Consider the following 13,884-nt stretch of genomic DNA (forward strand, 5'->3'; position numbering starts at 1 on the left):
ACTCCAGCCAGCAGAGGATTCCATCCCCTGGAAACCTGATTCAAGTGAAATTTTGCTTCACTCACCTTACCAAGGTCTCCGTTGTGAAGGCCTCCCTGTTCGTATAGGGCAGGAGGAGGAAGGAAGTCAACACTTAATGTGCCAAGCACATTACACGGAATATTTCATCCTTTCCTCACAAAGAATACCTTTGTTATTCACAATTTATGGAGGCTCGCAGGCTAAATAGCTCGGTCCTGCTCACACAAAGTTAGATTCCCATCTAGGTCCACTTGTCTGCAAGCCTACACTCTGTGCCCTGGGATACGTCCTCACTCAACTACACCATGCATTATTTTTTTAAGATATTTTGTTTATTTGACAGATTGAGAGGGAGAGAGAGTGTGTGCACAACCTGGGGGAGCTGCAGAGGGAGAGGGAGAAGCAGGATCCCCACCAAGCAGGGAGCTGGACATGAGGCTCCATTCCAGGACCCTGAGATCATGACCCGAGCTGAAGGCAGATGCTTAACTGGAAGAGCCACCTAGGTGCCCCACCATGCATTTTTTTTTTTAAAGATTTTATTTATTTGACAGAGAGACAGAAAGCACAAGCAGGGGGAGCAGCAGAGGGAGAGGAAGAAGCAGGCTCTGCACTGAGCAGGGAGCCCGATGTGGGGCTTGATCCCAGGCCCCTCATGACCAGAGCCAATCCCAAGGCAGATGCTTAGCCATCCAGGTGCCTTCCCTACCCCACCCCCCTGCATTTTAAAAACCAGGCTCAGACCTCTGTGCTGAGTGTGAAGTGGCTTCTGTGACTTCGCTGATTTTGTTCTAACGACCATTGGAGCTCACTTGAAGCAGTGTAGACTGGGTGAGACAATATGGCTATGCCCAATGGGCAGTAGACCAGGACTCTGAAGGACAAGTGACCTTGGGCAATTCATTTAAACTCTCTAGGCTTCAGCCCCTTGTCTGTAAAGTGAGAAAGCTAGACCCAGATGCACTAAGGTCCCATCTTTTGAAAAGCTGGGGAGGGTTTTTTTTTTTTTAATTGTGATGAAATTCACAAACCATACAGGTTGCCTATTTAAAGTGTACAAATCAGTGCGTGTGTGTGTGTGTGTGTGTGTGTGTGTTTAAGATTTTACTTATTTAGGGACGCCTGGGTGGCTCAGTTGGTTAAGCAGCTGCCTTTGGCTCAGGTCATGATCCCAGCATCCTGGGATCGAGTCCCACATCGGGCTCCTTGCTCGTCAGGGAGCCTGCTTCTCCCTCTGCCTCTGCCTGCCATTCTGTCTGCCTGTGCTTGCTCTCTCTCCCTCTCTCTCTCTGACAAATAAATAAATAAAATCTTTAAAAAAAAAAAAGATTTTACTTATTTATTTGAGAGACTAGGAGAGAGAAAGAGAGAGCACAAGCAGGGGGAGAGGCAGAGGGACAAGCAGACTCCCCACTGAGCAGGGAGCCCTATGCGGGACTCCATCCCAGGACCCTGAGATCACGACCTGAGCTGAAGGCAGACACTTAATCGACTGAGCCACCCAGGCGCCCCCAAATCAGTGGTTTTATCATATTTTGTGAGTCGCGCTGACATCACCACAATTGATTTGAGGACATTTTCATCCCTTCACTAAAAACCCCTGCACCCAGTGGTTATTACCCTCTGACCCCCTCAGCCTCCCCAGCTGGAAGCAACCCCTCATTTACTTTCTGCTTCTGTAGATTTCCCCGTTCTGGGCATGCCATCAAAAGGGAATCATATAGTATGTGGCCTTTGTGTCTGGCTTCTTTCACTTAGCGTAATGTTTTCAGGGTTCATCCACATTGCAGCAGGTATCAGCATGTGTGAATATTATTACATAAAATTCCACTGTATGGATGTTCTGCATTTTATCCATCTGTCAGTTAATGGGTGACTGTTTCTACCTTCTGGCTATTGGGAATAATGCTTCTAGTTTCCGTGTGGGCATATGTTTTCAATTCTCCTGGATATACACCTAGAACTAGAATTCTTCTATGTTTTACTTTCTGGGGAACCATCAAGCTATTTCCCAAAGTGGCTGCACCATTTTCTGTCCCTAGCAGCAACATATGAGCATTCCCGTTTTCTCTAATTCTTACCAACACTTGATGTTATCTGACTTTTTTATTGTAGTGATTCCAGTGGTTGTAAAATTCAATCTCCCTGTGGTTTTCATTTGGATTTCCCTGGTGGCTAATGATCATGAGCAACTTTCCAATAAGCTATTTGCATTCCTTTGGAGAAATGTCTGTTCAGATCTTTTGCCCATTTTTAAATTGAGGAAGACTTTAAAAAAATTCTTAATTTTTTATCAACCTATGATGTATTATTAGCCCCAGGGGTACAGGTCTGTGAATCACCAGGTTTACACACTTCATAGCATTCACCATAGCACATACCCTCCCCAATGTCCATAACCCAACCACCTTCTCCCTTACTCCCTACCCCCGGCAACCCTCAGTTTGTTTTGTGAGATTAAGAGTCTCATGGTTTGTCTCCCTTCCGATCCCATCTTGTTTCATTTATTCCTTTCCTACCCCTCACTCCTCCCCCAACTTTGCCTCTCAACTTCCTCATATCAGGGAGATCATATGATAATTGTCTTTCTCTGATTGACTTATTTCGCTCAGCATAATACCCTCTAGTTCCATCCACATTGTCGCAAATGGCAAGATTTCATTTCTTTTGATGGCTGCATAGTATTCCATTGTGTATATATACCACATCTTCTTTCTCCATTCATCTGCTGATGGACATCTAGGTTCTTTCCATAGTTTGGCTATTGTGGACATTGCCACTATAAACATTCGGGTGCACATGGCCTTTCGGATCACTACATTTGTATCTTTAGGGTAAATACCCAGTAGTGCGATTGCTGGGTTGTAAGATAGCTCTATTTTCAACTTTTGAGGGACCTCCATGCTGTTTTCCAGAGTGGCTGCACCAGCTTGCATTCCCACCAACAGTGTAGAAAGGTTCCCCTTTCTCTGCAAAGGAAAACTTTTTTGAAGATTTATTTATTTATGGGAGGGAGAGAAGGTGAGCACATGTGCATGAGGGGGGAGTATGGATGGAGGGAGAGGAAGAGAGAGAATCTCAAGCAGACTCCCCACTGAGCTCTGGGCCCCAAGACATGGCTTTGAGATCATGACCTGAGATGAAATTGAGTCCAACACTCAACTGACTGAGACACCCAGGTGCCCCTTGAGCATGAATTTTTGTTTGTTTGTTTGTTTCAAGATTTTATTTATTTGACACTGAGAGAGAGGGAGCACAAGCAGGAGAGTGGCAGAGGGAGAAGCAGACTCCCCGCTGAGCAGGGAGCCCGATGCGGGGCTCCATCCCAAGACCCTAAGATCATGACCCAAGCTGAGGGCAGACCCTTAACCAACTGAGCCACCCAGGCACCCCTGATTTCCATAATTTATTTAAGGAGCCCCTACCAATGGACTTTAGTTTGTTTTTAGTGTTTTTACTATTTTGAGTGAGTGTGCAATGAATATTATACTTTTGGTACTTTTGTGAGTCTTTCCAGGAGAAACTCCTAACACTTACAATTTGCTATCTGCTGTATTATCCAGCATCCTCTACAGAGGTACGATTTACAATGGCTCTGAACAGTGTCTCGCCAACACTTGCCAAGACTGGGTTTTCGCAACTTTTTTGAGAAGGAAGGAGCTTAGTGATGATCCAGTAGGGGACAAATGGTGTTTTGTGTTCATTTACATTTCTTTAGTTCTCGGGGAAGCTGGATATTTCGTATTTTTGTAGCTCTTTTGTGTGCTGTTCTTGTCCAGTTTTTCTATAGGGTTTGTCTCTTGCCACTTTAGAAAAGCTTTTAGTACTTTAAGGAGAGTTTTCTAGTCCTCTTGTGGTTTCACTGTTTATATGAAAATGTTTGATCCATCGGCTTTAAAGTAATGTTGGAGCAAAGCTGGGATCCAGCTTGATTTTCTTCCAGATGGCTCAACCATTGTCCTGATGCTATCTACTGAATTCTTACTTGAGCCGTGCATTCATTCGAAATGCCTCTGTGGTGTACTAGATTCTTCTTCTTCTTTTTTTTTTTTTTTTTTAGATTTTATTTATTTATTTGACAGAGAGAGAGAGATGGAGAAAGAGGGAACACAAGCAGGGGGAGTGGGAGAGGGAGAAACAGGCTCCCCAGCTGAGCAGAGAGCCCGAAGTGGGGCTCAATCCCAGAACCCTGAGATCATGACCTGAGCCTAAGGCAGCTGCTTAGCCAACTGAGCCAACCAGGCACCCCTAAATAAAATCTTAAAATATAAAATAAAGGGGCGCCTGGGTGGCTGAGTGGGTTAAGCCTCTGCCTTCAGCTCAGGTCATGATCCCAGGGTCCTGGGATCGAGCCCCGCATCAGGCTCTCTGCTTAGTGGGGAGCCTGCTTCCTCCTCTCTCTCACTGCCTGCCTCTCTGCCTACTTGTGATCTCTGTCTGTCAAATAAATAAATAAAATCTTTAAAAAAAAAAAAATATATATATATATATATATATAAAATTAAGTAAAACCAAGCCCAGGGAAAGTCTCGATACGGGGAGAGACGAAGGGCCTGGGAGTCAAACAGGCTAGGATTTGAATCCTGGGTGGACAGGTTATCAGCTCCCCCCCCCCCCCCCCGCCCTGGGCACATTGTCTAACTTCACTGTGCTTCTGGTTTTTCTGCCTTTAAAATCAGATGAGGATGGAAGGAGAGAGATAGCACCAGGGAAGCACCCCCAGGGCTGCTCTCAGGCTTCTGGCTGGCCATGTGCAATGTTCCCTTCTGGGCCTGATGTTAGAGCACCGGCGTGAGGAAATCTTAGGGACCAAGGCCTGGAGCTCAGGTCCCCACACCCCCAATCCTCCAGCCGTCCCTGAGTCCATTAGCAGGGCCTGCTCAGCCCTCTCCCCCAATCTACTCTTCAGAGGGAAAGCTGTCCCCCTAGATCTGAAGGGCAGCCGAGGCATGGGTGGGTGGGGTGTGGACAGACTGCAGACATCTGGCTTGGGGCATCTTCTTATGCGCAGGTGGGCCCCTCACTATAAGGACAGAGAGGGGCCGATAGGACTAGAAGAGGTGGGGGTCAGGGACTCCATCCGTACTGTTGCTCTGAACCCCTCCGATATGAGGGGTGGGCCTCCTACTCCTTCCTCTCTCACTGATAGGTGGCAGGGCTGGGGGAAGTGGTGGGGAGTGGGATGTATCCATCCTGTCAATAAGCAGGGACTGGGAAAGGACGGACTGGGTACCCAGAATTAGCTTCCTAGGGCTGGCCTCACAAAGCACCACAAACCAGGTAGCTTAAAACAGCACAGACATATCTTAGGGCCATTCTAGAGATGAGAAATCTGAAAGCAAAGTGCCAGCTGGGGCAGGCTCTCTCTGAAGGCTCTAGGGGAACATGTGTTCCACACTTTTCTCCTAGCTTCTGGAATTGCCACCAGGCCCTGGTGTTCCTTGGCTTGTGGATGCGTCCCTCCCACCCCTGCTTCCCTCCTCCCCTGGCTTGCCTTCTGGGCAGCTCTCTCCATAGGGCATTTTCCTCTTCTGCTAAGGACACGGTCCTATGGGATCAGGACCTGCCCCCATAACCTCATCTTGACTTGACTACATCTGCAAAGACCCTATTTCTACAGAAGGTCGTGTGTGCACGTAAGGGGTTAAGCCTTGAACAGATATTTTTGGGGGGGGGGGGGAGGGGGAGACACAATTCATCCCAGCACTGGAAAGTCCATCATCTGCGTGGCATGATCTGGAGGTCCAGGGGCAGCCGAGGGATGGGGTGAGGCTGTGGCCGCCTCGTGGGCCATCTGGCCGGGTTGGGGTGGCGATAGGACTGAGGGCTGGGCCTGGAGGGACTCCTGTCACTAGGTCACAAGGCTTCACCACTGACTCTCCCTTCCACTTTCCCAGCTGGTGGCCTGGGTCAGGCAGTGACATGTGGCTCTGATTTCTGGAAGGGATATAATTAGAAGGGGAGGCCTGGACTTTTGGAAGCCTGAGGAACCCTGGGGATTACCTAATCCAGACATTTCACAGACGGGAAGCTGAGGCAATTCCACGAGGCGCTCCGTGTTCTGTGTTGGATGCCTGAGCAGAGAAGGGCAGCCAGGGCTGTGGGCTGTGGCTCCCACTGGGGGTGGTGAGGGGGTGGCTGCGTTATTCAGCCCACTCCAGCCCTAATCAGAGCCTGAAGCAGGGTCTACTCCAGGCCACCAACACCAGTCCACAAGGTGTTTTTCTCAGCTGGGTTTTTTCTGTTTTGTTTTTTTTTGTCTGGGGCTGCCTGGAGGAAGAGGTGGGGTGGGGGAGGGCGGGGTGTCACCCTGTTTCAGTTCTTACTCTTACTTCCACCATCCCAGTGCCTGTGGGTGTCGGGAGGGGCGGGCTTTGTCTGTCACCCTCTGCCGTGGGCTTCGAAATCTCCCAGAAGCTCTCCTCTGCTCGAGATTCTCCTCTGGCGTTTACTCTCCTGTTTTGGTAAAGCTTGGCGGGGTGTAACTGGGTGTGTGCACGCGTACACGCATGCACGTGTAACCTGCCCCTTTTGCAGGGTCCCATGCCGCCTCCCCAGTGTAGAACAGGATTCTGGAGCCTGTGCTTCCTGAACATTGTCTGTTCCTGTGCTCTTTTTCCACAGCACCCTGGAACCAGCATTGGCATGCCCGCCAGACTTCATGCTGCGGAGCTCGTTCTGTTCCCTAAATAGCTCATCCCCAGGCAGCACCATCCTGGGTTCCGGCTGCAGGTCACAGCCAAAGCCAGGGCAGAGGGGGCCAGCGTGGACCACTCACTCACCGGGGCTGGAAGGCTGAGCAGCCGGAGCTGACAGACCCTTGGGAGTAGAAGGGATGCTAGGGAGGCGTTGGGTCTCCGTAGGGCACTTGTCATTCATTCCAGAAAATGTACTGAGCCCCTGGAGTCTGCTAGGCTTTGGAGGGAGAGACAGTGAACTAGAGAGAGAAAGCCCTTGCCTCCCCAGAGGTTCCTAAGAGCTGGGAGAAGATAGACTGGCACCTGGGAGGGGATCTGGGGGAACCTGCTCCCTGCTGAGATTTGCGAGATGCCTGGGGGAGGGGTGCTGGGAATGCCTGGAAGTAAGGAGCTGGGAGGGCAGGGAGGAGGGGCAAGGGCCCTCGGGGATGGCCACCCTCAGTGCTCAATGCAGCCTTGCTCTCTTGTTGGGGATCTGCTGTGTTATGACATAGAAAACTCCAGAAGGGCATACCTGGCAGGGAGTCAGTGCTCAGAAAACACTGGAGTGAATGAACTTCACGCTGGGGGGTGGGGTGCACTGCTGGAGTTTGAATTGGGGAGTAGGTGTGCCTAGCTGGCTCAGTCAGAAGAGTATGTGACTCTTGATCTTGGGGTCGTGAGTTTGAGCCCCATGTTGGGTGTAGCGATTACCAAACAAACAACCCTTAAAAAATAAATAAGTAGGGGCGCCTGGGTAGCTCTGTTGGTTGAACATCAGACCTTGGTTTCGGCTCAGGTCGTGATCTCAGGGTCGTGGGATGAAGCCCCTAGTCCGCCTTCGTGCTCAGCAGAAAGTCGGCTTGGGATTCTCGCCCTCGCTCTGCCCTTCCCCCACCCCAGTCCTGTGCGTATGCGCTTGCTCTCTCTCTCCTGCAAATAAATAAATCTTAAAAATAAATAAATTAATTAAAAAGGGGTTCCTGGGTGGCTCAGTCAGTTAAGTGTTGGACTCCTGATTTTGGCTGTTTCATCTCAGGCTCAGGTCATGACGTGAGGATGGTAGGATCGCTCAGCAGGGAGTCTGCTTGGGATTCTCTCTCGCCCTCTGCCCCTCCCCACTCCCTAAAATAAAATAAATAAAATCTTCCAAAATACATAAATAAACTTTAAAAAATGATAAACTGGGGAGTAAGCCGGTCGGCTTCATGCAGTTGGAAGATTGTTTGGTCACCATGGGCAAAGAGGGGGGTGGACAGTGGAGCCTGGGGAAGGGGGAGAAACATGAGCCCCGAGAGGAGCCCAGGGTGCTGGCCACAAGGCGGGCGGTCAGGGAATCCGCGTGAGCAATGTGTAGGACGGACGCAGCTGACTGCCTGTGGGGGTGGGGAAGAGGGCAGGTGGGTCTGGAGAGTTTCTAAAATAGCCCCCCAGAGAGGTCTTGCCCTAATCCCCGGAACCCATGAGTCTGCTGGGGCATCACCGCTGTAAGCATGTTATTCGGCACCCTCGACTGAGAAGCAGAAAGCTTCTCTGGCTGGCGGCAGGGGGACAATCAGAGAGATTAGAAACGCTGTGAAGATGGGAGCCTTGGAGGAGGACCGGAGAGCGGCAGCAAGGAGCTGGAGGGGTCCCAGCCAACAGGAAGGGGGACCCCAGTCCAGCAGGTTCCCACAAGGTGCTGAATCCTGCCAAGCACGGGAATGAGCTAGGAAGAGGAGCCTGAGCGCCAGGTTAGATCACAGCCGGTGGAAACTTGGACTTCGCCTTCTCCCAGAGGGCTGAGTAGAGCACCCAGCGTGAGCCATTCTGGGTTTCTGATCGGTGAGAGAAGAAATGGATGTGGTTTTTAAAAAGATTTTATTTATTTAGTTGAGAGGGGGTCAGAGGGAGAGGGAGAAGCAGACCACCCGCCCTGAGCAGGGAGCCGGACACTGGCATCGATCCCAGGACCCTGCGTACAGAACATGACCTGAGCCGAAGGCAGATGCTTAACCCCCTGAGCCACCCAGGTGCCCCATGGATGTGTTTTTTAAGGCACGAAATGGTCCTATGTTACAACAGCAATAGAAAACCAACGCAAACACACCAGATTTCTGAATGCGTTCGCCGAATTAAAAACAAAGGTGGAGGGCGGGGCAGGAGAGGCTGGCAGAGAAAGGGTGTGTGTGTGTCTCATTAGGATCAAGAAAGTATTGGAAAGTATTTCTAATCCTGGGTCATGTTTCCCAGTGGTCTGGCCTGGAAGTGCAGGGAGACCTAGGTCCCAGATTGGGGTGGGGGGGGCTCGAAGGGAATGGGGGCCCGGGGGGGGGGGGGGGGGGGGCACACTAAGCCCATCCCAGCATGGTCATTGAGGTGGGATAGGATGGAGGAAGCAGGCCACATGGTCACTGCCCCAGCCCACTGCACTCCAGGGTGGGTCGTAGCCCTCTCTGACCTCCTCCCCCTTGGGTATGCGTCTACCCCTGCAACCGTGAGGCATTACCAGGACTCCGTTGTGGCCCGTTCTGGCTTGTGAGATTTTACGACTGTGTTTGGCTGACAGCTGGTTTCTTGCTTTACCTTTGAATGGGGTAGGGAGGCTGCGGTCTGTCTCCTAGAAGGGCTTTTAGGCCCCATCTATTACCCCTTATCCTGCAATGGAGAGGATCTGGGAGGCTCCAGGAGGCAAGCAACCACAGAGCAAACTGGGGGCCTGCTCCCCTCCCTCCTGTGGCCATTAGCTTCCAGCTGGGGATGGAGGGAGGCAGGATTTGGGGAGGAGCCGATGGTCCCCGTCCCAGTCCTGTTCTCCTTTTCCACAGACCCCAGTGTTGCTGAGGAGGAGCTGGAACCTGGTTCATCTTCCTTTTCAGCACCTGAGAAGGAGGAATCTGTTCTCTTTCTTCCTGGGGGACAGGGAGGAGACCAGCAGGCTGGTGTGGAACAGAAGGCAGGGGGATCTGGAGGGGATGGGTTGAGGGTATCCCTCTTTGATTGGGAGAACTTGGATGTCGGAGTCCACTTGATTTTTTCCTTCCACTTGTTTTTATTTCTGGGGCACCTGGGTGGCTCAGTCCTTAAGCATCTGCCTTCAGCTCAGGTTGTGATCCTAGGGTCCTGGAACGGAGCCCCGCATTTGGCTCCCTGCTCAGTGGGAAGCCTGCTTCTCATTCTCCCACTCCCCCTGCTTGTGTTCCCTCTCTTGCTGCCTTTCCCTCTGTCAAATAAATAAGATCTTTTTTTAAAAAAAAGTTTTTATGTCTTTTTTTTTTTAAAGATTTTATTTATTTGACGGAGAGAGAGACAGCCCAAGCAGGGGGACAGCCCAGCAGGCAGAGGGAGAGAGAGAAGCAGACTCCTTGCTGAGCAGGGAGCCCAATGGGAGACTCGATCCCAGGACCCTAGGATAATGACCCAAGTCGAAGGCAGATGCTTAACTGACTGGCCACCCAGGCTCCCCAGAGTCCACTTGATTGACATCAGGGGTCAACAAAAGTGTTCTTTTAAGGGCCAGACACTAAATATTTCAGACTTTGTGGGGCCTACAGTCTGTGTGGCAATTATCCATTATTTATAAAAACAGGCGGTGGGCTGGATTTGGCCTGGGCGGTAGTTCCCTGTAGTTTGCTGACTTGCATGATGGCCGCGTGGCTGGTGGTGGCTTTTGCTGTCCCCACCTCCTGCTGCCATCATTAATGTTATCTGGAACCTAACTGGGGTAGGTCTTGGCTACCTAAATCCCTTACTGGCAACACAGAGCCCTTCGGAAATTTTTTTTTTTCTTAAGATTTTATTTATTTATTCGACAAAGAGAGAGAGAGATCACAAGTAGGCGGAGAGGGAGGCAGAGAGAGAGAGAGGGGGAAGCAGGCTCCCCGCTGAGCAGAGAGCCCGATGCAGGGCTCGATCCCAGGACCCTGAGACCATGACCTGAGCCAAAGGCAGAGGCTTAACCTACTGAGCCACCCAGGTACCCCTATACAGTTGAAAAATTATACCAAAAAGTTATATGGTGAAAAGTGTCCCTTCCATTCTTGTTTCAGTTTCCTGTTTTTCTAACCAGAAGCAGCCAGTGAGAGGCAGTTCCTACAGTGCCTTCCACAGACAGTCTCCGTCTATCTACCTTCCTACTCACCTACCTATCCCCAAATACTGTTTTTTTCCTTCTTTTTACAGAAGTGGTAGCAGACTGTGCACGGCATTTTTGCATCTTGCTTTTTTCAGTTGGAGATGGTTTCTGTGAAATTGCTGACATTTTTGGTAGGCTAGCATTAACAAGTTAATCAAATGTCTGCGGGAGGTTTGACATCTTCGTGATCTTGTCTCTTCCTATTCAGGAACACGAGAGGCCTTTCCGTTTGCTCATGTGTTTTGTATGCTCAGCGTTTCCTATATTCTTCATCTTTATCTTAAATATCTGTTAAGTGTATTCCTAGGTGTTTTATTTCCTTTCTTCCTTTGTATCTTCTCTCATTCTTGTTAGCATATATAAAAGGCACCTTGCTGAATTCTCTTATTGTTTGTTTAGAGCAGTGTTTAGGCTGGGGCACCTGGGTGGCTCAGTGGGTTAAGCCTTTGCCTCCAGTTCAGGTCATGATCTTAGGGTCCTGGAATCGAGCCCTGCATGGGGCTCGCTGTTCAGCGGGGAGCCTGCTTCCCCCTCCCTCTCTGCCTGCCTCTCTGCCTACTTGTGATCTCTCTCTATCAAATAAATAAATAAAGTCTTAAAAAAAAAAAGAACAAGAACAGTGTTCTGGCTAATTCTTTTTGAGTTTTCCACATTTATAATCATATAATCTGCAAATGGTGATGAATTTACCTACTCTTTTCCTGTTTCACACCTCTGATTTCTTTCTCTTGTCCAATTGCGTTAGCTGCTTCTCCAGAAAAGGTTAAAGAATAAATGGAAGAAGGTATTGTTTCATACTTTAATGAAAGAGCTTCAGGAAGATGACATTTGGATTGTTTTTATAAGTGTTTATCTTACTCTATTTTGTCAAGAATGTTTATTAAAAGTATATGTTGATGGCTAGGTGATGGACATTGGGGAGGGTATGTGATATGGTGAGCACTGTGAATTGTGTAAAACTGATGATTCACAGACCTGTACCCCTGAAGCTAATAATACATTATATGTTAATAAAAAATATATATATGTTGAAGTTTATCAAATGCCCTGTTCATGTTATATTGATAAACCTGCTCTTATCCCCCTTACTTTTCCTATTAATATTATCATTATATTAACAGAGTTCCTAATATTACACCATCCTTGGCTTTCTGGAATAAGCCTTGCTTGGTTACGATTTAAAGTTATTATTAGGGATACTTGACTGGCTCAGTCAGTGGAGCATGTGACTCTTGATCTGGGGGTCATGAGTTCAAGCCCCACATTGGGTGTAGAGTTTACTTAAATTTTTTTTTTAAGTTGGGATGCCTGGGTGGCTCAGTCGGTTAAGCCACTGCTTTGGGCTCAGGTCATGATCCCAGGATCCTGGGATCGAGTCTCGCATTGGACTCCTTGCTCAGTGGGGAGCCTGCTTCTCTCTCTGCCTCTGCCTGCTACTCTACTTGTGCTCTCTCTCTCTCTCTGACAAATAAATAAATAAAATCTTTTTAAAAAATAAAGAATTTAAAATTACTGGGATGCCTGGGTGGCTCAGTTGATTAAGCATCTGGCTTCGACTCAGGTCATGGTCTCCTCCAGGTCCTGGGACTGAGCCCAGCTGGGAGTCTGCTCATCCCTCTCCCTCTCCCTGGCCCTCATACTCTCTCAGATAAATAAAATTTTTAAAAATACATTTAAAATTACTAACCTGCTGTTGGATCATATTTACTTATACTTACTAACATTCTTCTTTCTTTTTTTTTTTAAGTAGGCTCCATGCCCAACATGGGGCTTGAACTCACGACCCTGAGATTAAGATCTGAGCTGAGATGGAGAGTTGGAATGCAACGGACTGAGAGCCACCCAGGCGCCCCTACTTACTAGTGTTATCGCATTAATATTCATAACTGAGCTCAGTCTCTGGTTTTCTTCTATTGGGCATGTCAAGTCTGATGCCTCAGTTGACCTCCATGCAGAGGTGTGGACGCCACCCCAGGACCTCTGCATCTGGAGCTTGGGAGAAAGGGCCGGCCAGGAGAGATAGATTGGTGAATCTCTCACATATAGGTGGCATCTTATGCTAAAACATGGATAATTCTTGAAAACATGCTAAGTGAAAGAAGCCAGGCACCAAAGGCCACAAATATTATTTCATTTAAAGATTTTTTTTTTAATTATTTGACACAGAGAGAGAGAGGGACAGCACAAGTAGGGGGAGCGGGAGAAGCAGGCTCCCCGCTGAGCAGGAAGGTCAACACTCGGCTCCATCCCAGGACCCTGGGATCATGACCTGAGCCGAAGGCAGACGATTAACTGACCGAGCCACCCAGGCATCCCTATGATTCCATTTATTAAAAATGTCCAGAATATGTAAATATAGAGAGAAGTTGCAGGAGCTGGGGCTGAGGTGGGTGGGGATAGGAATGACTGCTAATGGGTAAGAGGTTTCTTTTTACGTGAAGTGAATGTTCTGAACTGAGGTGGTGGTGACCAGTTGCCCAACTGTGTGAATATGCTAAAACCACTGAACTGTACATTTTAACTGGGTGGATTTTATGGTATGTCGCTTATATCCCGATTAGAATGTGGGGGGAGGAAAGCAGAAACTGAGAAGCAGGTAGACCCTAGAAGGAAAATTTGCTAACTGGCCGGAGCAAGCTGCTTTCGTCCTGGGTCACGGCTGGAAGTCCCAGTGGGAGGCCAGTTCTCACCTTTTTGGCAAAATGGAGGAATGTGAACTGGAGGGTACTTGTTGGCAAGGAGATCCATTCTAGGATATCATTCTTCCTTGCTGGAAGTAGTTCTGACCCATCAGCCAAAGGGAGGGTCAGTTTTAGAAGGAACACTTCCCCAGGAGGAAAAGATTTGCTGGTAGGACACGACAGGAAGACGGGTGGGCCAGCGGGGAGAGCCTAGATTAGCCCAACATAGAGAGGTGGCCAGGCAGGCCCTGGGCCGGACGAGAGCGGGACAGGAGGACGTTCTGGAGAGACAGACACACCCACAGAAGGACTGGCCGAGGTCCGCGATGGTGTGTCTGAAGGAGGCAGGATTAAGATGTCGGTGTCCGGATGGATGAGGTTTTTGTCTTGA

The sequence above is a fragment of the Enhydra lutris genome, unplaced genomic scaffold (genome assembly GCF_002288905.1).
Source record: "Enhydra lutris kenyoni isolate GAN:26980312 unplaced genomic scaffold, ASM228890v2 scaffoldscaffold64, whole genome shotgun sequence".
Classification (NCBI taxonomy): Eukaryota; Metazoa; Chordata; class Mammalia; order Carnivora; family Mustelidae; genus Enhydra; species Enhydra lutris.